The following is a 26,677-nucleotide window of genomic DNA, read 5'->3' as shown; positions in this document are numbered from 1 at the left end:
AATTCCTCCATGTTTTGATGTTTTGAGATCACAATTTGAGTAGTGAGATTTCACATTACACTGTAAGGTAGCTGTTACTGCTGTATATTAAAATCACCAGAGGCATTAAAAACCCTGATACCCAGACAGTACCTGAGACTAATTAAATCAGAAGGTCTGTTGATGGGACGCAAGAATCTGGTATTTGACAATTTCCCAGATGAATCCAATGAGCAGCCAGTTTTGAGAAACAGTGATATTAGTTAAGTTCTCAAACTTCCATGTGCATCAGAATTATTTGGAGTGCTTGTCAAAACACTGGGCCCTGCTCTAAGAGTTTTTGATCCAGTAGGTCCAGGTTGGGGCCCAAGACTGTGCATTTCTAGAAAGTGTCACGTGATGCATAGTTAGCTGCTGGTTTGGGGCCACCCTGAGAGCCACTGATGTAAGCCCTTGCTAACATAGCATGGGGGCATTTCCTGGGGGGTCCTTAGAGATGCAGACTCTTGGATCCAACCTTAGACCTACTGAAGCATAATCTGCATTTTAACAAGATCCCTAGGTGATATGACTGTACATTAATGTTTGAGAGGCTCAGCTATAAGGCACTTGCCTCTAGACCCAACACCACACCTACCTCTATTTTAGAGCTGGGTCTCCTGCAGTCATGAATGATGCTTAATCAGACTCTTCAGAAATGTGCCTCATAAACAGCATGCAGTGGAGGTGGGTTGTGCCAGCCTGACTTGAAAAACCAATGCCTCAGATGAATCCCCACCCCCATAGATATTCTCAAAGATATATGCTAAGAGCCAGAATTGAGGATTTTGGAGGGGGAAAACACCCTCCTCTTGTCATAGATTATCTTCCATGAGGACTGGAGAATATATTGGAGCTAAAAAATGTTAATCTCCCCTCTGCTGCAGTTCTCCCCTTCTCAATTGCTTATTAAAGATGCTCAGTTGCTCCACCTACCTACCTTGCTTCAACTATCCTAACATTATTGAAATAATGGGATCTTGGGATCTTCTCATTGCATCATTCCTGTGGCCTATCATTCACTTCAGTTTTGTCTAAAAACCCTACTTGAATGCACTATTTCAGAAGTACAGATTCTTCTATTGTTTTTAGCAATGTGATTTGACAGAAATATGCCCCCACCCCAACCCCTGCCCCAATAAAGGTACTAGGATGATATGTTTTTCTCTGCAGACTATGGAGCTGATTAAACTGCCTCTACTCTCTCTGAGCCTTGGCCATTCACATATACCTGCTCCATCCTTGATGCAATGCTTGCATTTGAGTTTGAGTGATTGTACAATCATATTTACCATTCAAGTGGTGTCCAGAGAGTCAGGGAATTCATTTCATAAGCTGTTAAACACTCCCAAGAAAGACCCCTTTAACCCTTCCCAAAAATGAACCCTCCAACTCCCATGAAAGATTAGTATTATAGGACTGAAATACAAAGATAGAACTTTGTAATTTCAAGGAATCTTATAAAAACATCCAGTTCATTGGTCCTCAAACTTTAGTATACATCAGACTCTCCTAAAGGATGGGTTAAGACATATATTGCTAGGTCACATCCCAGAATTGTTGATTTAGTAGATCTAGGGTGTGGCTTGAGAATTTGCATTTCTAACAAATTCCCAGAGATTCTGCTGCTACTGCTCCTGGGACCACAATTCAGAAATCTCTGAAATAGTTCAATCTTTTTTCTTCAAGTAGGAAAAGTATTTCCAGCCCTATTTTGAATATGAGACAAAAAAGGTATATGTTTTCCCAAAATAGGATTAGAATTTATTTTAATAGAAAATGGGAGCCCTGAGTAAAGAAAAGAATGGCATAAGAATTTGAACATTAGATGTATGTGATTTGATTAGAAGAACAAAATGGGGAGTAGGCAGAGTTCATTATTCAGATGTGATGTGATGAGCTATCCAGAGGAAGGCAATGACTACACTAACAGAGAGGAAGGGGAAAATCTGAGAGAGATTTTTGGAGCAAATCAGAGACAAGGCCACAATTGCTCAGAAAATTCAAAGGAACTTCCAAAATATTTTACATGGAAGCTTGAAAAGCATTTAGAATACCTGGAAAGTAGAAGAGAAGTTCAATGTTGTATTGCTCTAGTTTGCTAGTTGCCAGAATGTGATATACCAGAAACGGAACAGCTTTTTAAAAAAGGAATTTATTATGTTGCACATTTACAGTTCTAAGGCTGTGAAATTGTCCCAATTAAAGCAAGTCTATAAAAATGTCCATATAAAGGCACCAAAAAGAAGTCATCTTCACTCAAGAAACCGATGAAGTTCAGAGTTTCTCTCTCAACTGGAAAGGCACATGGCAAACATAGTGATGTCTGCTAGCTTTCTCTCCAGGCTTCTTGTTTTATGAGGCTCCCCTGGGGCATTTTCATTCTTCATCTCCAAAGGTCTCTGGCTGCATGGGCTGTCATGGCTCTCGTGACTCTCTCATCATTTTGAAGATTTCTCCAAAATGCATCCTCTTTTAAATGATTCCAGTAAATTAATCAAGACCCACCTGGAATGGGTGGAATCACATCTCCCTCTAATCAAAGGTTAATACCCACAGTCGGGTGAGTCACATCCAATCAAATTTCCAACCTACAGAACTGAATAGGGATTAAAAGTAAGGCTGCCTCCCAAAACAGATCAGGATTAAAACATGACTTTTCTAGGGTACATAATCCTTTCAAACCAGCACAGTTGTATATGTTGACTTTGATGTGAGAATAGAGAATCTTTGAATATGTCTGGTAGCAAATGGAACTGTGAAAGAAGAAAACAGATAAGATTAGAACTGAAAATGTAGCTGTGCAACTCTTCGCCTAAATTCCAGCGAAAAGTATTATCACTGTAAGGATTGAGTGGGAAGAAAGCAGCAGATGGATCAGAGCCTTTTGAAACACCCATGGCTAGACAGTGGAAGGAGGAAAACAGAAAGTATGTCAAGAGAAGAAAGAGAAGAATCAGGTCAGGGGAAGAGATTTTTGAGAAGTGGAGATGAGTCAGTCATTGAATTTTATGAAAAAGAGGTAACTGGTAATCTTTCAAAAGCATTTCAGTGATGTTGTGGAGATAGAAGCCAGCTTTCAAGTGGTTAAGAAGAAAACGGGTAGATGGGAATAAAAATTCTGCATTATAGAGTCCTTCCAGCAGAAAAAAAAAAAAGGCACTGTTAAAAATCTGAGCTAACCACAGTCCTAAGAATCGCTTACTGGACTCAACCATGACTTAACATTGGGAAGCATGCATTGTCACCGAGAGAACTTCCTGAGTAAACACATTGCATAGTCCTGTTTTAGATAATCTTCAAAATCCTTTCAGTTATATTATTTCTTTTTAGACGGTGCTAAAATCCTTTGAAGTTTTCAGGACCTATATGATAACCCCGAGGATCAGCAATATTGAGAGAGTTTTTTCAAATCACACAGTATGTGAAGTGCTGAGGCAGAAAGAATCCTCAGACTTCTTGATTTTTTGTATTGAGCAGCACTGACCAAGAGAAGTATTATGCCAGCCACATATGTAATTTTAAATTTCTAGTTGCCATGAAAAAATTAAAAGGAGGTGAAATTAATTTTACAATTTATTTTCTCTTAACCCACCATATCCAAAATAGTATATCCTCGCTGTGTAGTGCTAGTCACATTTCACGTTCTCAATAGTTCCATGTGGCTAGTGGTTACTGTACTGGACAGTACAGCTTTACACAGTGTAGTTGGGAAATTCAACTCAGAGAGGTTTGTGCTAAGGTCCCAGCTTGTAAGGAGCAATGGCAGAGAACTTATTTATAACTACTAATGAATATTAGCAAGTGGTAGTATATTTGTAACTCCATGGTCAGGTTGCTAATGATCTACAGCTGTGTTGTCCAATACAGTAGCCACTAACCACACCAGGGCTACTTAAATTTAAATTATAATTAATTAAAATAAAAAATTCAGTTCTTCAGTTGCAATAACCATATTTCATGTGCTCCATAATCCCATGTGGTTAGTATACATGTTACTTACCAGTTATTTATATGAATGGTATTATTCTTTATGTATTTTATTAGATTGCTTTGATTCACACAATATTTCAAGGGAGATTTTCATGTTCATAAAATGTATTGACACCGTTCATTTTAATGATTGCATAGCACTCCATTACGGATATCATCTATATTTTTAAAACACCTCCCTTTGTTCTTTGATCCTCACAGTAATTCCAGAGATTGTACTTCCTCTGGAATATCTTCTTTTGAATTCTTTTTTTCCTATGACTGAGCCATACTATCCTGTTTCCTTGTATGTTTTGTTTTATAATTTTTTGTTGAGAACTCAATATTCTGAGTATTATGTTGTGGTCACTCTGGAAATCTAGTTCTCCCACTTTTCAGTCCACCAGATTAAAACAAAATGAAGAAAAAAGAAAAGGAAGGGGAAAAAGAGAGTTAAAAAAATGGAACAAAGCGCCAAGAAACAATGTTAAAAAAAAAAAAAAAAGAAGCACATTGCCTCTCTGAGTCTCTTGTTATATGCTAGTAGGAAGCCAGAAACTACTACCTTCAAGGCCAAAACCTAGGTCTGATCAGTCCTCAGGTATCTGCCACACCAAAAATATAAACAAACAAATAAACAAAATGACAGAGAAGTGTACTCCCTCTTTACATCCCTATAGATGCTGGTGGAAGGCCAGAAGACACTGTGACAGAGAAACTGATCCTCAGGGAGCCACTGGGCCAAACAACACAGGAGAGAGAAAGAAGAAAGCTGACCAATGAGGAAGGGCACTGGGTCTTTAAGTCCTGGTAGGTGCTGGTGAGAGACCTGAAGCCTCTCCTGCAGAGAGGTTTGAAACCAAGGCCAGAGTCTATGCTGTGCCCTCATGGATCTGGCAGCTGAGGACCGCCCACACACAGGAGGTCAAAACCAACAACAACACATACACACTAGCTCTTAAGGTCTAGGTGGGTGCTAGGAGGCTGAAGTGCTACTGAGGGCTGGAACTGAGGCCAGCTTCTATGCTGCTGCCTCACAGATCCCCCAGACTGACCTTGACCTTCAATGCCAACCCTTCTGCCAACCCTGACCCCATCCAGCTGGTCCCAGAATCCAGGCCTCATGGCCACTGCCACGGCCATTTCTGCAGCAGCTACCACAGGGCTATGGGGGCTGGTCACTGGTTTGTATTTGCACTTACAAAAGCTCAACTCTCAGCAGCATCTTGCTTCCTCTGGCACTCATTTTTCTAGTGGAGAGAGTGATTTGTAAAACTTCCTACTCTGTCATTTTGTGCCTGTGCTCTTTTTGTTTTTTAAGCTTGGCATATTTTAGGCACTTCTCACTTATTGACTGAGGAAGACCAGACCTTACTGCTGTATTTCAAATCATGTGTTTTAAGGAGAAATGATCTCCTTATTATGATCACTAACATTAGAATTTAATTTATCATGTATCTGTAATGATTTATTTCCAAAATTATTTAGAACATCCATTTTGGGGGTACCACAATTAAAAATGTGTTTTTGGAGTCCCTTTTTGAACTAAGGGAAATTTTTCAACCAGTATTTTCTTATGTGGTTACACTTCAGCTCGGAATTCATGTTAATAACAACATATTTAAAAAGCTTTAATAACTTAGGTACAATGAAACATTTAAATAAATCAGCTTGTGTTGCACATTTATTCATTTCAAATGAAAAGGGATAAAAGGGAAGAATAAAGCTTTCAAATCTTTTGACTATTTCCCTAGTGTCACCTTTTATTTTAGGCTTCAAAACATTCTGATGTAAACTTTCACAGTTCTAAAAAAAAGCTGCAAAATGCGAGCCTTCCACATAAAAAATTTAGGCAAAAGAAAGAAAGAAACCCTGTGCAAGGGAGGTGCTTTTTCTCTAAGTTCCCTTCTGGTTACCACACATCTAAAAGAAAAACTGGTAGGCAGAAAAGAGGAGGCAAGAAACAAAAATGTCTACATTTCTCCTAAATGTAGGAGAAATTTATGCAATTTATGCAATTTTAGAGTTTCAAAGATATTTCCTAGGAAATTCCTATAAAAATGTAAATGCGTAAATGAGAAAATTGACTAAATGAGGATAAACTTCTATGATAATGTCACAAAATGTACTTCTTATGTATTTTTTGTAACATTGTGCTAAAGAACATTTTTATATTCAGTCATTCATGTGATTAATTCAAAATCACATATTCTTACAGCTGATACGTGCTGTACTAAGTTGTTTGTTTCACACCATTAAGATACAGGATGTCGCACTTTTAGAAAAATCAAAATAGGAATAGAAAAAGGGTGAATGTGAAACTGCTGAGCAGTTTCATATTCTGGAACAAACAGAACAATCAAATGTGCTTGATTTTGTTTCTCCTCATTCCATGCCAAACAATAAGCACTTATAGAGCAGTTTGGGAACTGGAGTCATTTTACTTGTGCTCTCTGTGTGTTTTATAAAAATCTCATTGTCTATTCCACAGTCAAAGACCCTTTCTGCATTGAAAGAAGCGGTCCCAGTGGAAGTGGAAAGACTTCCAAAGGTCCAAAGGTCTTGTTGCCATGTAAAGTCCTAGTAAATTATGATTTCGTGCTGCGTGATGTCATGATACTAACAGAAACGCGGGCCCCATGAGTGGAAATGGCAGAGCCCCCCTGCTGGGGACTGCCCTTTGCCAAACTATCATTTACAAGTGAACATAACATGTCAAAAAGGTAGCACTTCTGAATTATCTGAGACTCGTTGTCCTGGGCTGCTAAACTGGTTCAAATATAATTTTATTTCCTTGAGAAGGAAGGAAATAGAAAACAAATAAATTATGGAAATTATAATGTATTTCTAACTAAATACAATAAAGTTGGAGGTCAGGCTGGAGGTGGGACTGGGGATGATTGGCTAATCTTATTTATTTATTTATTTTTTAATGCATTCCAAATAAATATGTTTTTTTAAACATGGGCAGGCACTGGGAATCAAACCCGAGTCTCTGAAGGTGAGAATTCTGCTGCAGAGCCACCATCGCACCGCCCCCCAAGTAAATGTTTTTAACTTCAATGACAATATGCCCAGACCAGGATTTCTAAATATTGGCAAGACTGACATTTGGTTCCAAGAATTCCTTGTAGTGGGGTCTGTTCTGGGCATTGTAGGATTTTAGCAGTATCCCTGTTCTCTACCCACTAGATACCAGGAGCACAGTCCCCCCTACATGAATACTCCCACCTGTGACAACCAAAACTGTGTCCAGATATTGCCAAATGTTCTCTACGAGGTCAAATTACCCCTGTCGAGAATCACTAGCCTAGATTATGCTTTTGCTTGTTCTCCAATTTCAAAGATAGTTTGCTGCTGAATCTAATCATTTAGCTGTGATTACTTTTTATTTCGCGTTTTGAGATTTTTAGGGGGAGAAGAAACTCACAAACTTTTTTCCAATATGAAATCAGAATGATTCAGCACTGTCAAGATACTACTAAGAGGGACCAAGAAAAAAAATACATTTGGTATGCTTGACTTAGGGTCAAAATGGAGTCAGAATTATTGTGTTGGGAATTTCCTTGTCTCAAGTAAAATATTATCAAAGGTTTAGAGAGTGATAAGCAAGAAACAGTGTCAGTCTTTCTACAGAAATACTAAAATGCTACAGAATTATTGCTTCTTTTTGATAAACTTTTACACGGGAGAGAGGCTGACTCTATGAATAGCTGATGAGAGCTACCATTTATCGGATCCTAAATACATGCCAGACACAGTATTTAGTACTTAACCTAGGTTGATTCACCCATATGGATGGTACTACTATTATTCCAATTATACAGACGAAGATACTGGTGTTTTAATGAAGTGAAATAATGTCCCAGTTTCATACCCAGAAAGAGTTAGATTAGAATCAGATAAGCTTTGGCCCTGGACTAACAACCACAGGAACAGATTATTTTTGTTTATCTTTGAATTGTTGCATGAAAGCACAGAAAAGGTTTATCTCGCAGACATTTTAAGACATGCCATGACCCCTCAATTTAATCATTCTGTACTCAGTAAACATAAACTTATTTTATTAATAATGAGTATAAACATTTTTATGTCAGTAAATAGGATATGTGTTCACGTGAGGTTACACAATCTCCTTATACATTTGTGTTGTTAACCTATAATCTGGTCAAAATAAAACAAGTGCTACTCATATTACGAATTAGGCACACTCCAGGAATTTGCAGCTCTTCAAAGCTCAGGAAGGTTGTAAGGTGTAATGATTGAGAGCACAGGTTTTGGTGTCAGAAATCTTTAAATTCAAATTTCATTTTCACCACATATTAGGTGAATCTGTACTCTCGGGCACGGGATTTAACCTTTTTAAGCTCCAACTTTTTTATCTGTAAAATGTGAATAAAAATAGTGTTCATCACCTAGGGTTCTGGGGAATATTATCCAATCAGACATATATAAAGCAACCACCATTCCCTTCTTTGTAGTAAGTTCTCATTAAAAGGTAGCCATAGCTGAATGCATGCATCTGTGTGCTTATGCCTAGTGATTTTCAATATTTGTAGAAGAAGGTTACGTTACTAACTATAGTTGTGTTGTTGGGAGTCCCTTGAAAACTCGCTCTCTTATGTCCATAACACTACCACTGTTCCCCGCATCAAAAAAAAAAAAAAAAAAAAAAAAAAAAAAAAGCTGTGGCCATGGTCTGGCAGCTGGGGAGGCAGCTGATAAACCTGCGGAACACAGGGTGGCAGTGGTGGTGACCTCATTAGTTTCTGTGGCATTTCTAAGCAGAGATGTCACCGGGGAGGGGGAGGGCATAAGTGGTCCTCCAGCAGAGATCACAGATTAAAGGTATCTGTTTCATATTTTCCCTCCTAGATGCCCCTGACCTTCTAATTATGACCCATGTTCAATGTGTGTCTAGGACATCATCTCTCTCTCTCTCCCTTTCCCTCTTCCAGCCCTCTTTGAATTGTTTCCTGATTATACCGTTAAATTACACTGATACTACTTGCCCAGCATTCATTCTCTCTTCTGTGGGTAACACAGTCCTGATTTTCTTGGAGAAGCCTCCCGTTCTTTACTCAGCCATGTATTTTGGTGGCCTTGATCTCTTCCCAGCACAAGGGATAGGCCCTGATCGACTTGAGTTCATTAAAATATGTACCTGCCTTGTCAAAATGATTGGTTTGGGATTGGGCACTCAAGCCAATTGTAGTCCAGGAAATGGGAGGAGATTTTCCTGGAGAGTCCGTTAAACAAAATCCTCCTTTTTTCTAGTCTATGTGACTTTTGGAACACTTACGTTTTCCATATTTCTACCATAAGGCAAGATCATAGGGTCAAGGTAGCCAAAAAGGAAGATGTTTAAATTGCTAGATGAAGCCTACCCTTCCACTAGTCCTGCATATTCAGACTTTACAATTAAGGAAACCAGTAAAAAATCCAATAAATAAATAATGGTTTCATGTTTTTTTGTTTCTTGTTTTTGCCAGTTGGAAATGTTTTCATTTGCAACTCAAAGATCTCCCAACAATCCACTCATATTTTATTACAAAACTTATACTATGCTTTGAATTATGGTAATTTATGTAAATGTATGTGTCCTACACTAGGCTCAGGGAAACAGTTATCTAAATATCTTTCTCCTCTCTCTCTCCCCTTGACCCTGGCAGTATTTTTGAATGCAATCAGTTCTCAGTAGAGATAAGTCTTGAATAAATGAATGAATGAGTGAACATACAGCTGAATAACAGTCCTTAAATCTCTTTTCAGGATTGGCAAGGCAATATAATTTGGCAATTAACTTTTCAAATCCCCAAATAACTGAGTCATCTGAGGATTATTTAATTTCCTTTTATTTTTTTCTTTTAAGAAAGCTGGGATAGGAGAGAAGAAAAGTTCTGAACCATTTACTCTGATCCTGGGTAACAGAAAATTGTGCAGACTCAGAGAGGGAACTGAAAATTAACCATCTGTTACTTTTAGTCAGACTTTTCTTCCTAAGAAGGTAGCGAATGATAAGGTTACATGTGCCAGTGAGTGGTGGTTCATCTCTAAATACTCAGATAACAGGAGGCCCTGAGACTCAGCCCCAGCAGGCGCGCAGCAGCAGGGGGATGGCTGGAAGGGAACAGTGTCTCAGGGCGATCCTGAGGTCACAAGGCTGCAGGTATTCCGCGGCCCTCCATGTTTTTTATTTAGTTCAGTTTACGTTTTCAGGAAAATGATTGGTTATCTGTGTAAGAATTCAGAGGAGAGTTGCCACTAGAATGACAAGCCAGGCTGACCGACATTGGATTGGAGTTAGTATACTCTCATGTCACCTCAGAGATGGTACAATTACAGGGATTGGAAACGACAGCAGTCTCTTGGGACGTGAAGTAGGTGACTTAGTTTAGGCAGGGCTTTTGTGTGTGTATGTGCGTGTGCGTGTGCGTGTGTGTGTGAGAGAGAGAGAGAGAGAGGGAGAGAGAGACAGAGAGAGAGAAATGCTCAGGGTGCCTGTGGCTAAAAAGAACGCCCAGGTTGGTGGTATATGGAGGCCCCATGTTTCTCTTGTAAGGGAAAAAGCCCTGATCACAGCCACTGGTCTGTGTGACTGATGGGACTGCCCCAGGGCTCATAAGAAGGCTGGGATAAGGGCTGTTCTGTGAACTCTGCTTAAATATCTCACTGTATCTGAGCTCAGATTCCCTGCGATCATGGAGCACCTGTTACTTTCTTATTGTTTTTTTACCATGGTCATCATTAGATAAATATATATATATATATATATATATACACATACACACACACACACACCCACACATATATATATATATCTTTTTTTTTTTTTTTTTTTTGCATGGGCAGACACCAGGAATCGAACCTGGGTCTCTGGCATGGCAGGCAAGAACTCTGCCTGCTGAGTCACCATGGCCCGATCATTAGATATTTAATATCTTCAGTCTGATGGATTTGGTTCCCAATATAAAAGACACAGAATCTGTCCTAAAAAGAGGGCTTAAACCCCTAAGAAAATGCACACCTCCCCTTAAAATGGACTGCAGTTGCAGTTTCGGGGCCACCAAAGATGTCTCTGGTGGTGGCGGTGCAGTTAAGTATACCCTCGAGACCGCTTGGCTGGGATTTGGTTTTGTCACTTATTACCTCTGTGATCTTGGGCACATTACTTATTTTCTCCACATCTCAATTTCCTCATTTGAAAAGTGGTGTAAAATTAGCACCTCCTTTATAAAGTCAAGTGGATTAAGGGATGCTTGTGACACATGTAGCGCAATACTTTACTGGCATGTAGCAAGTACACAGAACCTGTTAGCCATTACTGTAAAAATTTTATGGTCAACACATTGAGTTTGGAAAAGGACAAAAAACAAGAGCAGAATAAATCAGTGCTCATATTCATGGGGAAAAGGCTTTTCATAATGAAACTGTCTAACTTCATCCATTAGCTGGCCTTGCACTCCCCTAACCCTACTCCAAATAAAATCATAAACAAACACACATTATTAAATTTCAGACTGGTGAGAAGCCTCATGCAGTTCTAACCTGGAATGATAATAAAACCAGAAGTTTCTGAGATGATTCCATCCCCACTTCAGCCCCTGCAGACACAGCTGCAATAGAACCCTCTGTGTTGTCATATGACTGCAGGGCACCTTTTCACTGTGCTGTTTTATTTTCTCCTAATTTTTCTCCCTTTGAGGCTTTCAATATAAACATATGAAACTTAAACAAATAATAACAATCTGACTTCAATTAGGAGTATCCTTGTGACTCTTTGTGTGGTGTGTAGCATAAAATAGACCCTCTGGGGAAATGAATCATGCTAATATCTAGTTAGCTGGCACAGGCAAGGGAAAATACAATAAAATACCAACTTTCTCCCACACTCACCTTGCTGCCGGAGCATGTAGTTACTTGTTCAGTATCAGCCTTCAGTGCCCATTTGCAAACTCCAAGAAGATAGGGACTGGTTCTATTTTCCTCCACATTTTAACCTCAGGGACTGGCCTGATTGCATTTTTATAATCAGTAAATGTTTGTTAAATTAAAATATGAATATCCAAAAATTAGCTAGAAAAATAAAACATACCAGCATCAGTTGGATTGCAAGCAGTGGGTCAACTATTGCTGGAGACATGTTGAAGTACTCCCTAGCAAATTTATTCATGAACCTTCATGCCTTCTTTACATGTGTGCTGAGTGATGAATGAAAATTGATTAATGTATTTTGGGATATGAAATTACATTTATTTATAATTAGGATTCATACAGAAGTAGAAATGGCATTGACTACACACATACACAATGTCCCCCTTCAGAAATCTCATCAAAAGAATGGTTCAAGTAAATTGAAGTGAGCAATGCTGTTAATCCAATTCTGTAATACAGCCTTTGTAATGGCCTTTACATTGCTTTTGGTATTTAAAAAAAATTTAATGTATAACTTTTCTTTTTTTTATTATGCACATTATTCATACTCATTGATTGTGGAATATTTAGAAAACACAAATACTTCTCTCCATAGGGAGTGTTTCCCTTTGGATATTTCTCCCAGAAAAGGAAAAAAACAGCTTCTGTTTATTTTCACCTAGAGATAACTTAGATTAACACATCATTCTAGCTATGTATATATATATATATATATATATACCTTTTAATTTGCTAAATTTATTTTTTAATAGAATTAACATTAATTTTTCTATTTTCTATTTATTGTAGAATAAAATGTACAGTAAAGATCAAAATATCTAAAATTTAAAGAAAGAAAATGAAAGTTGCATGTAATTCCTTCTCCTACCACTGTTCTACCTATCATAGGCCAGACCTGTGAGAGTCCACCTCAAGCTGTTTGTCATTTGTCCATAAGGAGATAAAGAGAGAATAAACAACCAGAAACTTTAATAGCAATTTGACATATTGATCCTATTTTATAAAAATTTTTTGTTCCCCAAGGGATTGGAAATAAAAACTTTGTAAAACATGGTTCTTCACTACAGATGAATTGACAGGCTGGACTAGAGAGAGTTTGGCTTATATTCAGATCTTTTTCAATACATATGCTCCTATATCTGTATGTAGGCATAAACGTCTGCCTGTCTGTCTATGTATCTACCTCTATCACTATCTATCTATACCAATGCCCAAATATATTTATTCACAAAGTATACTTATTTAACATATATATATATATAAAGATATCCAACATATTTATTAATTTTTTTAACAAACATGGAATCCTAATAATAAAGCATACTTGTGGAGTATATATTTTCCTGTTTAATCCTGGAAATAGTTATAGGAGTTTGGTGTGATAATTATCCCTATTTCATAAACAGATTTCTGTTCCACAAATTAGGTGTCAATTTTCAGCAGAGATGAGTTGCTCAATGAAATAACAGCTTGAAAAATATATTTAGAACTTATAAAAAGACAAACGAAAACTTGGAAATAACTGAGAATCGGAACAAGGAATCCAGAGAGTGAATTCAACGAACAAAAAAAACCCCACTCCTTTATTTAATGGGTGAGGACACTGGTAAATAATGTGTAAATTGTGCTAGGTAACATTGTATCAACTTACTAACTTGAGTGAGCTGACATTTTAGATGCTGAGTCTCCAGGGTCTCGGACCAGCATCTGTTCCTCTATTCTGCTAAGGAAGTGATAGTGGCATATCCGTAGATAGCAGATATTTCCACTTGACCCCTCATACCTGGAACAACAGGTGTCAGTTCCAAAGCATGAAGTCAGGTCTGGAGTCAAGGGTAGGTCATCCTCAGGGACAACCACAGGTGATTGTCCATGTTGACTATTCTACTTTGACCATGTACAATTAACAAAAATTGCCAGGAGCACTGAACTAAATTTCTGTAATCAAAAAAGGTAACTCAGATATAGAAAAAAAATTGCCAATAATTTATTTGATGCTTCCTTTTGCTTTATGTGAACACAGACTTAAAAATTCTAGATTAGAGAAAGGAGGGAGCCAATGACTTTGCTTACTATAGGTTTATTCCGTAAAAGAAAAAAAAAGCTCACCTCAAGCTGACTTTCACACTGACTCAGAGGTTTTACATTCATAATAAATTGTCCTTTTTTCTCCACGTTCCTCTTCCTCTGAAAGAAAACAATATCAACTTTAAATATATTTGGTCACAATTTATATATATATATTCCCATGCACTGATTTATTTATTTTTCATCTGCAATATGAACTTGAATCATTAGGTGAGTAATTTTTTTCTTCATCTGCCTTCCTCTATGAGACAGTGATTAATGATGATGAGACTGAGGCAATTTATTTCAACTCCGAGGGACTTTTGTCAACTGCATCTATATCACCCTACAGTAGGGTCAGTCATTGATATGGATCATTAATCTCACACTTAAAAAGAACTGACAATTTGAATGGGAAGCTCTCACATCTGTATTCTACCTATTAATGTCTGCAATCCAAATCCTGAGAACTGATTGCCAAATTTCCATCATCACATCCAAGGCCCAGCACAAATAATACAAAGTTGTTTTCTTTTTTTTAGTTGCTTTGCATTTAAATGCACATATAGTACTGAACCTATTTAAAAACAACAACATACATACGGTTATTTGTATAAAAAAGATAGATATAAGCCAAACAACAAAGGACCATTAAAAAAGAAAGGATTATAAGTGATATTTCCTCTTTTGTTGTTTGTATTTAAATTTTTCCCACAATAAAAATTGTTTGTTTTATTTAAAAATAAGTTTTTAAGAAGTAGAGTGTCATATGTAAAATCAGTTATAAAATTATACTACAATATATTATGATAGAATTTTAATGCAATAATTTTCATTTAAGGAGAAAATTATTGTACTTCTTATTTGTTATGCATGTGGTAATTACAAAAGGGAAGGAATAAAATATACTTGAGCTTTGAATCCAACAAACTTGGATTTAAACTCTATCTGCATGTCATTGATAGGTTGCTAGATAAAATATAGGACACAGTTAAATTTGAATTTCAGATTACAATGGATACTTTTATAGTGTAAGTATGTCCCAAGTATTTAATGGAACATACTTATATTTAAAAATTATGGGTTGTATATTTGAAATTCAAATTAAACTGAGAGTCCTTGTACTTTCGTTTGCAAAATCTGGCAACCCCAACATTGGAAAAGATTCTCTCTGGATATTAGTTTACTAATAATGTCAGACGGAAAGATACTACCTCTGTCATTGTGTTACCTTGAGGATTACAGAAAAAACCGTCAGAGAGAGATTTGTCCACGAAGTTAAAGAGGCTTACGCCCCACCTCACTTGCAAGGGCCATACACATAGCACTGTATCTAAATCTGTATTCTTAATTTTCCCAAAGAGTCTGTCTCCTCCAATTATTTAAACTTTGGAGCTCTCAAATTCTTCAAGGGAAGGTAACATAGCACTAGCCTTGGAAAATGTATGCTAGTGTTTTTATGCCTAATAATAGCAGGCACTGAAGAAAAGACTCTTTCTCTAGCAATAGGTGTGTTATGAAATCAAGCCCTATATTATACATATAGGACAGGTGGCAGCCAAATGATTGCACTTAACTGTAACAATCTGTATTCTCTAAATTGTACTGGACACCATCTCTAGAATGCAGGAAAAGTCTCCCCTCCATCCTCAGCCACCAGAATTTTTTTCCGTTTATTGAAGATGGGGGATCAGAAGAATTTATAGAATTCTGGGAGTATGGGTCTCCTATTTGATGAGAATGCTGAAAAGATTTTAAATAATAAGTGAGCCTGATCCCTTCGTACACAGGGGATTTCTTGGATGAAGTGGGACTAAAGGTTGTCCAGGGCCCTAGGTGGAAAATTCCATTTGCCTGAATTAAGCTTCTCTGCCAACTGCTGGATCCCAGCTCTCCTGGAGTTAAATACCTATAATTAAAGGGCCAGGCATCTCAAACTCATTTATCAATAGAAGCTCACTTTAAATATGATGAAAACGAAGTGTCCACCACCTCTCCCTGCCCTCATTGCATTGCCATTTTTTCACCTTCTTCCTATAAGTTTCAATTCACACTAATAGCCCCAAATTCCTCAGTATCCACTTCATGAGGAACCACAGGAGAAAATTCCCACCTATCTCAGGTACAGGAACAACTGTGCTCTCTCTCAAAGTGGTTCAATTTTGGCCACCAACATTGCTAGCCTCAAAGCTGATTATGCTTTTGAACTCTGTTTGCCAGGATTCTTGGCATAATCAGTTGCAAAATTACCAATCGCATGTAGCAGCCTAACAGGACCCTAGGTCTGGCACTGGGGATACCAACCTTACTTCACTTAAGATTATTTTTCCCAAACTTTACCTTTCTCATTGCCACAGTTTGCACAGATTGGTCTGTTTTATATATTTCTGGAAACTACCTCAAGTTCTCCCTACCTAAAGGAGGGGTTTTACATAAATACATAAATAGATAAATGTTTTTTTTTTTAGCTGTGCTGAGGGAACATTCTAGTTAAACCTTTAGTCAGGGTTTATTTGAATCAAGGATATTGGAGGTCTGAATTTCTTAAGTTTTTATTCCCTAGCATTCTGTGGGGAGTGAAAAAGGAAGGTAAGAAACATATTATATATTTGTTAAAATTGTAACACAAGAAGAATGTTTAGCAATTATATATGAGGTAAACAAAAATGTAAATTTGGATTTGATTCATTTCATTTCTTATGAACAAAATGGCATTTGTGTGTTATTTGAAGGGATGAAGGTTGATTTATGAGGTACTGAAGTAGGCAAAAAAAAAAATGTTTTCTTTTCAGTTTTCATCACCTCCAGGTGGAGGCCAACTTAGAAGTGGTGTGGACAAGGACAGGGCTGATGGCTCCATATAAATGCCCACAGGAATATAATTATATGGATTCCAAGAGACTGGTAACCCTCCTTTGTTGGAAGCCAGGAAAGTCAACAGAGACTCAAGAGTCTACTCTTGGTTTGGGAATTAACCTAGACCACGAAATGAATCACACTGAAGAGGACGCTGGAGAGAAGGTTGTTTACCATCCTTACTAAGAAGAATGAGTTTTCAGTACCTTGCTAGAAGAAAGCAGTATCCTTTTCTTGCATTTTCTTCTGCCCCTTCTCCTGGTCAATAAATCTAGATATGTCTAATAGAAGAACACTTACTTTGCATGCTTGTTGTAAATCTGACTTAGTAATATCCCCTTATTACTTACAAGGAGCACGTTTCCTGCTATTTTTACTGCAAAACAAGTTTTAATTTTCAAATTTTAAATTGTACTTTAAAAGCAAAATATATACATATTTACACATTGTGAAATTAATTTTTTTCCAGTATGGCTAAAGAACAAAATGAATTTTAGTGCTATTTCATATTGTGTTGACAACATACAAATGTGCAATCAAGAAGATAATGGGTCTTCAATAGTCTTGGGGCAATTAACTAAAACTGAGACTTTCAAAAAATGATACATTGGCATCTTGGAACCTGATCATGTAGTTAAGTATTGTATTATTTTACTTCTTAAAAAAAAGATCAGTTTTTAATAGACTGACTTTTGAAACTACCTTGGGAGGAAAGGAAATTCAAAAGGAAACATTCTTAAAAATACATCAGTGGACTATTTATCTGCAAAGGATATTTGCTCTAAAAGGTGACAAAAATCAACATAAGCTTTGCTTGCCAAGATCTTTTTCCAGCTTTTTGCAACAGGTGCTTTCAGAGTTTCAGTGGAGCTTGACATAAAAGTCTAGACTGTTAGTTCTGCATTCAGGTGCTTGTGCAAGCAGGGTTGTTCTAGGTTGCTCATTATGGAACCACATAAAAAGTTTCACCTTCCTTCCTTTTCTACTATTACTTAGAAAAGAGAAGCAAACATTGTCATACAACAAAATTTATATAACACAGTATTTTTCATTAGAGACCAAAAGAGGCTTTAGTAGCAAAGCACAGGAACTTTTTATTTTGCTAGTAGTCTCAAGAAAAATGAAAGTGGAAAACTCCACTTCATGGCTCATTAACCCATAGAGACATTATTAGTAGGTTGAGACTGATGGTTAAACATCTAAATGCCTGAAATCTGAACAGAAGTGAATTTTATGAATTAAATTCTATGATTCCACAGTCTACTTTAGGACGCTCACTAGCATTGTCAATTCATGTGTCCTTGGACCCCTTCCCCCAATTTCCAGGCCAGAAAAGAGGCTTGACGATTGCTGGTGGAGTATAATAATCTCTATTTCAGGGAAAATAAGAATGAGTGACAATCTGAAAGGGCCAACTCCCCTCCACGCTTGATAACTTTCTTTTGCACATAGATTAATAAAGCATGCTTCCCTTTTTGATTATTCAAACTTTTTAGCGTAATTCAGCTGCCAATAGCAGATTTTCTTTAAGCCCTGCTGAAATAAAGTAAACCAACCTCTAGGACAAAAGTACTATCAGCGGACAAACGCTAAATAAATTTCACTGTGGTTGGCTGTCACCACAACTCTATAAAGTTGAAGGACATGGATTGTTAAGTTAGATATTGGGAAACTGAGGCTCCATTAACTTAAATGATTTTCTGGACACGTAGCTAGAAAGCAGCTAAGCTGAAACTCGAGTTCTGCTGGGTGTACCACCTTCAAATACTGTGTGCCTTCATTTACACTACGCAACTCCCTCATTGTTAATAAACAAAAACAGTCAAAACTGTTTAATGATGGCTGCTCTTGTTTTGCCTATTCTGAATTTTGGCTGCAAATTAAAGTTTTTCAAGTAACTAAGCAAAAGTTTAGGTGGTATCTGTTCCCATTTTGAATTTTTTATGCATGTAAAAATGTATATAATGCCCACTTTAAAAACCATGCACATTAATAAGTGAAGTAAAACACCTTTGAAAAAAGGATGCCTGGCTTTTTAGGGAGAATATGGTCAATTCCTTCCCTTCCCTTCCCTTCCCTTCCCTTCCCTTCCCTTCCAACTGTTCTTACATCAGCATCAAGACCTTGATTAAAACAAAGTTAATCATTGCACCACTAGAATTTGAAAATAGATTTTCTTCATCTACATAAAAGATAAAATCTGCCACCAAAAAAGAATCATTCTTGTAAGTAAGCCAATCCTGCCCTAAGCCACAAGGTTTGGCCACTTGATTTCTTATTTTTAGGTTGTATGACTCATAGGAAAGGTGAGATTACTAAATTGTGTAAAGTCTGTTATATCCTTAGGAAAATAATGAATACAGAATGTACTTTTCTATTTAAAATATACCAAGAATAAAATTAGAAGCTTAGTAATCTAAATTTTCACTCCTTTCAAAAACACTCATTTTTCTCATGCCTTCTGTGTGAGGCTGTAGGTATCACGGTGCCATTGAATTCAAAACATTTCTATCTATGTAATTTGAAGTTTAATCTGATCTCAAGGATTGGTTGTTAAGGATGGCCATGACTCTTTCCACTGATTTTCTAAATCAGAATTATTATGGGTATAAAATCATGGATTAACATAACAAATTAAAATACAGGATCTTCTCACTCTTATACAACAAATAAGGCAAAACCCCCTTATTCTTAGGTGCTTTTTCCTGAAACAGGGTATAATTCTACCATTTGTTCCCCCTCAAAAGAAAGATTTGGGCTGCAGAAAGACAGCTTAAAACTAGTCTCATTTGCTTGCTCAGCTCTCCAAGTAGGTAATTGTAGAAAGAAAAGACAATTCTTTGATCTCAGTGAGGTGCTAATTTGTAAGATTTTTGAGCTGTTTGGACCTTAGGAAGCTGGGATCAGTGTGTAAACAATGGCATTTATCTGGCAGCCTATTACGGACACATTACTATCTCGGTACTCATTCATTTAAACTGGTGTTTGAAGACAGGACTATGTGTCAATAAAGGAATTAGACCAGACACCTCAGTCCATCAGGTTTATCTCAGTTTGCTGACAGGAACAGTAGGTGACATTAAGCAACAGAAAACACTTCAAAGTTTCCTAGCTTTGGTTTTGCAACGAAGACAAACAACGTTTACTGCTTTGGCAGCAACGAACAATGAGCTTAAAACTAGAGAGAAGATGAAAGAACAGACCACGTTATCAAACGCAAAGCCCGCCCAAAACCCATTTCTACTCATTCCTGAACTTCATTAGAGAGATTAAAAAGAAGAGATTTCAATGATAAGTTGTGTTCATGTGGACTTCTTAAAAGGAAACTCTCTGGGGAAGGATGGTGAGGAAGGAGTGGATGAGAAAAATTCACTTGACTATTCATTAGCTACTCTTAAAAATAAATTTCAATATTCACTTAGTCACTCATTGCAACATCTTTGCAGTAAACAACCAAGGCATGTCTACTCTATGCTAAGACCTGTATAGAGATGACACTGTCACAGTTACATAGAGCTGTTTCTCCGATGGAGGATATATGCTCAAATTTGAGGGGTTGTGTAAATGTGGTAGTTGAACCAGGTTTCAAATTGACTGGTAAATGCTGTTTAAATTTCTAACTTTATGTAAATTGAAAAAAAAAAAAGAAAGGAAAAGTACTTTGTAGCATCTTCAGATGAAAATATATCCCAGACTTTTCCTCTGTCCTTGGAATTCCAAATCTCATTTTGGAATTATTTGTCAGCATGTTTAGGTATGTTTTGTAACAATCTTGTTCATTTTTTTAAGTATTAGATTAGTTTACCTAATAACAATTTCTTGAGTGCTTACCATAATAGGCCTTGTTCTAGCCTGGGATAGAGCACAGAACAAAGCAGATTAGATCATTGCTCTTATGTGAAGAGACAAACAATAAATGGGAAATGTCAAATGTTAAATTATATAGCGTGACTCAATTACAACAAATGTACCAAACCAATATAAGGTTGTTCATAATAGGGTGGTATGTGGTAAACCTGTATTTTATGCATGATAATTTTGTAAACCCATGACTTTATCTAATAAAAAAAATTAAAAGAGGGGGCAAAGGGAGGTTTGAGGATACATAAATACAGAAGAAGAGAAGGCCATGTGAAGGTGGAGAGATGCGGCCATAAAGACAAGCCACCAGAAGCTGGAAGAGGAAAAGAGTGGATGCTCCCTGAGAGCCTCCAAAGGTAGTGCAGCCTGCTGGCACCTTGATTTTAACCTTCTGGAGGCTACGAGCATTTTGAACTTGTAGCCTCCAGAAACGTAAAAGAATAGATTGTGATTGCTCTAAGGAAAAAAAAAATTCTATATTGTGACTAAAACAAACTGAAGGAATAAAGAGTGAGTGGGGGACATTGGAATAATATTGGTGATATTAGTGTTTTAGAGCAAGTGGTCAGGAAAAGAATGTGTAATGATAAGAAGTAAGCCTGAGAGAGAAGACCATAATAGGCAGGAGGAACAGCAAAAGAACAAAAGTTGGAAGTAGGACAAAAATCGATGTTGTGGAAAATAGAAAGGAGGTCAGTGTAGCAAGAATATAGTGACTGTGGGAGAGAGTGGGGTTGGAGATGAAAGGTAGACACACACACAGGGTCTAGGACACAGGCAGGAAGGGACAATAAGAGATGAGGTCAAAGAGGTAGCAGATCAGATTGTGTAGGTGCTTTCAGGTCACAATAAGAATTTCAGAAGGTACTCTAACTACTTGCAAGCTATATTAATTCTACTCCATCTGTATTCCCTATTTGACTTTGTTAATTTCTTCCTCCTCTTGGAACGCTTTCCTTACTTGGCTTTCTGACACCACACTCTCCTGGATTCCCTCCATCTTTACTGGCTACTCCTTCTCAGTCTCCTTGGCTGGCTCCTCCTCATCTTCTAGTTTACTAGAAGCATCTCAGGGCTCAGTCTCCCTTTCCTGTCTGCATTCATTTCCCTGATGATCTCACCAAATCTCATGGTTTCAAATACCATCTGTATAATGAATGACCACCAAATTGACATCTCTTGTCCGTACCTCTTTGAACTTGAAATTTAAATATCCAACTGCCTACCTGACACCTCTACTTGGATGTCTAATAAACATCTCAAGCCCACCCTATCCAAAACCTAGTTTCTGATGTTTCACCCCAAACCTCTTCTTTCTTTGGATTTCTCTTTCTTAGGGAATGTGATTCTAACCTTCCAGTTGATCAGACTAAAAACATGGGAGGAATCCTTGACTCCTTTCTGCCTAGCCTCACAGAAGCTGAGCACATTTTGGCTCATCCAATATAATATCTCACCTAGAGTATTGCAATCGTGTTCTAACTGGTCTCCTCACCTCAGCCCAGGTCCCCCTTCAGACAGTACTCACCACCATGGCCAGAATTCCTTTTAAACTCGAAGACAGAGCACATCTCTTCCTGGCTCAAAACCTGTAATGACTTCCATCTCATTCAGTCAGTGGAGGCCCTGCTTAGCCTGGCCTCTGTCACCTCTCTGGGTCCATCTCTGATTTCTCTCCCTTTCCCTCACTCTGCTTCTTGGCTGTTCTTCTGCACTCGTTCTTTCTTCCTGGAATGCTCTTCTTCCAAAACTCCCTGTCTTGCTGCCTCACTTCCTTCTGGTCTTCACTCAAAAGGCACCTTCCCATTGAGGCCTTTGCACCCTATATAAATGGAAAATTACCCCCACACCCAATCTCCATGTCCTCCTCCCCACTTAATTTTTCTCCATAGCACTTATCACCACCTAACATGTTGCATAATTTATTTTTTGTTGGTTTGTTTGTTTATTATCTTTCTCCCATCATTAGAATGTAAGCCTTATTTTGGCAGGGATTTGTGTCTGTTTTGTTCACTGCTGTATGCCTAGTAATAGGAATAGTGCATGGCAAACAGTAAGCACTTAATAATATGTAAAATGAATAAATTGGAAGCTATGTAAAACTCTAAGCAGGGAGTGATGAAATCTTCTCTGTATACTGAGATGATCATTTTGCCTACTCTGCAGAGAACAGATTGAAGGGACAGGGTGAGGCTGGGGTTGGAAATAGGAATAGTGACACCAGGTATGAAGCAGCCCTGGGGAGGGAAGATAATGGTGGTTTGGGCTATAAGGTAATACTGGTGGAGATTGAGAGAAGTGGATGTGTGTGGGATTTGCTTGGGGGACTGAGTCAATATTTATGATACTTTTATAATCAAAATACTTCTTGTTAGTTCTGTGTTGAATATAGATATATAGATTCTCAGTTCTGATTGCTTTTCCCCTTACAAGGAGTATCCAAAAAAAAAAATATTGATGGACTGGATGGCATGGGGGAGGGTTAAGGGAACAATTTAGGATGGCTTAACTGAGTGGGTGAAAGTGTCATTTACTGTAAAGGGCAAGGTCAGGGTGGGAACAATTTTAGGAATTGTTATATTTAAAATACCTCTCATACATAAAAGGGTAAATGATAAGGAGGCAGCGGTCCATATAAATATGTTATGCAGTGGAGAGGTCAACAATAGAAGTAAAAATTTGGAAATCATTGACTGTCGATGGTTTTGAAAATCGTGGGGCTAGATAAGCTCAGGCAAAAAGAAAACCTAGTTAGAAGTGAAGTGAGGCCATGGGACATACCAACATTTAGAAATTGAGCAGAGGAGTTAAACCCAGCAAAAGAAACTGATTAGGAACACCCCAGAAACATGACATTTATTGTAGGAAATGACCTTTGCAGTTATTTAGATTCTAAATAAGAGTGGACAAATTGTAGACCATGTTGCAAATCTGGCCTGGTTCTGGGGTTTGTATGGCCCATGAGTTAAAAGTAATTTTACAAATGAACATTTGCAATCAATTTGATAATAAGGAACACTAGCTTTAAATTCTAATTAAGAAAATCTTTTTGCAAAAAAAAAAAATTCAATTCTTCTCGTTAGTAAATGTGTATTACCAAAAATGTGCTCAATTAAAATGATTACATTTTTGAATTTCATCAATCAAAAATTTTGTGGAAATTTGTTTTCTTCTCTCTTGCGATCCTTGATTTTGTCTTTTGTTCTGCAAAGCATAAAAAGCCTAAAATTTTTACTCTTTGGCCCTTACAGAAAAAGTTTGCCAAACCTTGCTCTAGGAAAGTCCTTCAAGTTGCCTAAAGATTAACTATTTTAGGTTACCCCAAGGGAGAGCTAAGACTCAAATCCAGACCTGAACTTCTGGTTGTATTACCATTCTAAGGTATAAATCTATTTATCTTTTTTATACCACAGGCTAGTAAACATTTGTAGCACAAAGTAGGGAGAGAAAATTAATCATGTCATGAAAACACATGGTCGATGAAAAACTGAATAAATACATTCAAACCGCAATGACTGATACATTTGGTATCAGTTAGAAGGATGTGATATAATGTTTTTGTTTTGGATATCATGTTAATTCAAAGGAAACCATTGTCACCTCTTCAAATGAAATTTAAATGAGAGGAAGCCATTGATCTGATTGACTTTTTTTTTTTTAACTTTTTAAACTGTGTAGTATAACACTTATACAAAGCAAAGAAATAAAAAAGCAATAATTTTCAAAGCACTTTTCAACAACTACTTATAGGACAGTTCCCAGAATTTGGGCTGCCGTTTGATCCTCTCATATTTTTCCTTCCAGCTGCCCCAGAATGTAGGAGACTAGAAAGCTTAAATATTTTTTTATCATCACAATCTACCTTTTTTCCTTTTTTGGTGAAAAATAACATATATACAAAAAAGTTATAAATTTCAAAGCACAGTACCACAATTAGTCACAGAACATATTTCAGAGTTTGACATGGGTAACAATTCCACAATTCTAGGTTTTTATTTCTAGCTCCTCTAAAATACTGGAGACTAAAAATATCAGTTTAATGATTCAAATTCATATTCATTTGTTAAATCCTGTCTTCTCTGTATAATCCACCATCACCTTTGATCTTTACATCGCTCTCTTTAGGGGCATTTGGGCTACAGCCATTCTAAATTTTTCATATTGGAAGAGTCTGTCACTAATATGGGGTAGGGAGATGGAACTATCTGATGTTCTGGAGAGGCGGGGCTAGGTTTCAGGACTTATCTGGTCCAGGGACCCATGTGGAGGTTGCAGGTTCTGGAAAGTTACTGATTGATTTTGTTGTTGTTGTTGTTGTTGTTGCATGGGCAGCACTGGGAATCGAACCCGGGTCCCTGGCATTGGAGGCGAGAACTCTGCCTGCTGAGCCACTGTGGCCCACCCACTGATTTATTGTTAACCTCTTAAAAACAGTGTGATGGAATATAGCAATTACTCAAATAATTCATGTTAACGAATAGTATGAGATCCCAAATGTCTAGGTATGTATTTTTCCTCCTTGTTCCCCAAATCAGAGACTTAAAAAAGGTGCCAGCATGGGGTGCAGATTCATCTGGGGTTTGGGAATGACTAGTCTGTACCATTTTTTTCTATATTCCCTAATTCTCTTCAGTCCTCCAACATTGAAACCTTAGACATTTAGCATATTACCCTTGACTCTTTCATAGTATGCTAGATTGTTCTTGGAGAGGACAGGAATAAATATAACCACATTTTTCATTCATCTACCATGTTTTTTTTAAATTATTATTTATTTATTTTTTTTACATGGGCAGGCACCGGGAATCGAACCCGGGTCCTCGGGCATGGCAGGCAAGCATTCTTACCTGCTGAGCCACCATGGCCCACCCTACCATGGTTTTAAAAGCCAGAGTTGCATATCCTCAATTCTATTTTTCTCCTTATACGGGGTATTTTTAACTATTTTTAATTAGCTGTGACATCATGAGAGACATCTCTGAACAGATGAAAAGAGGTTTTAATCTATCAGGAGAGCTAGGAAAGTCTAGGAAATCCTCCCCAGCACTTTTTTGACTAAGATTGGGATGTCCATCCCTACACCAACCATTCTGAGATAGGATAATACTCTAGAAATTGGGATTAGGGAACAAGTGTTTAAGCTAATAAATCAGATTAGCACCCAGGCCCCCAGAAGGTTACTTGTCATAAATGCTCCCTGCATAGGGTAGTTGGCTGGAGTCAGAGCAAGATCCCAAGCATGTGTTGTGAGAATGAAAAGTTGGAGTAAAATGCATTGAGAAAAAAAAACTTTAAACTTTAATAAGTGGAATAAAATTTATAAGCAAAAATGAAATTTTGTAAGCCTGAGTTTATGAACTAGTCCTAGGCGATAAGGATAATCAGACAAATATGAATTTGAATCTTGTTTCTGTTGCTTACTAACAATGTGACCTTGGGCAATCCTTTCAGCTACTCTGAACCTCCATTTTCTCACCTTTAAAATGGGGATAATAATACCTACGTTGCAAGCTTATTTTAACCATTATAATACCAATCATGTACTGGTATTATTATCAAGTGACAACATTATCATTTTAATGATAAGACACTAAAGGCCAGGCTAAAGAAACTCTTCTTTTTCGTATGGGAATAGACATATTATCAATGTAAAAGAAAAATTTCACCCTTTTAGTAAAAAATGCAGTCTTTCTAGTTTGACATGCATATGCGTGGAATCACATATGTGACAAAATGTATCCATTATAGATGCCCTTTTAAAATGAAATATTAGATACTAAACACAAGTACTTCAGAAAAATCACACATATTTAAGGTTGATTAGTAATTCAGTTTTCATAAAGCTGCTGTTCAGACATGAATACCATGTGGAGCAACTGTATTTTTCATTTTGTCTGTACCTGGATTAATGTTGCACATCAGAGTCTAAGAATCTCCTAAATAAATACCATACACCTTTGAATGTTGA

General features: G+C 37.3%; 1 long non-coding RNA gene across 1 annotated transcript; it reads right to left on the bottom strand.

The window, feature by feature from the left end:
• Positions 1 to 8,113: 8,113 nt before the first annotated feature.
• LOC143653120 (uncharacterized) lies at positions 8,114 to 14,114 on the bottom strand. Its single transcript, XR_013161111.1, has 3 exons — positions 14,035 to 14,114; positions 11,887 to 12,066; positions 8,114 to 8,372 (listed from the first exon to the last, which is right to left on the bottom strand). It is a non-coding gene; the product is annotated as an uncharacterized LOC143653120 (long non-coding RNA).
• Between the last annotated feature and the right edge of the window lie 12,563 nt (positions 14,115 to 26,677).

The sequence above is a fragment of the Tamandua tetradactyla genome, chromosome 13, assembly GCF_023851605.1.
Source record: "Tamandua tetradactyla isolate mTamTet1 chromosome 13, mTamTet1.pri, whole genome shotgun sequence".
NCBI classification, from domain to species: Eukaryota; Metazoa; Chordata; class Mammalia; order Pilosa; family Myrmecophagidae; genus Tamandua; species Tamandua tetradactyla.
Note: the sequence above shows the minus strand (reverse complement) of the source record. Positions and strands in the feature narration are given on the sequence as shown.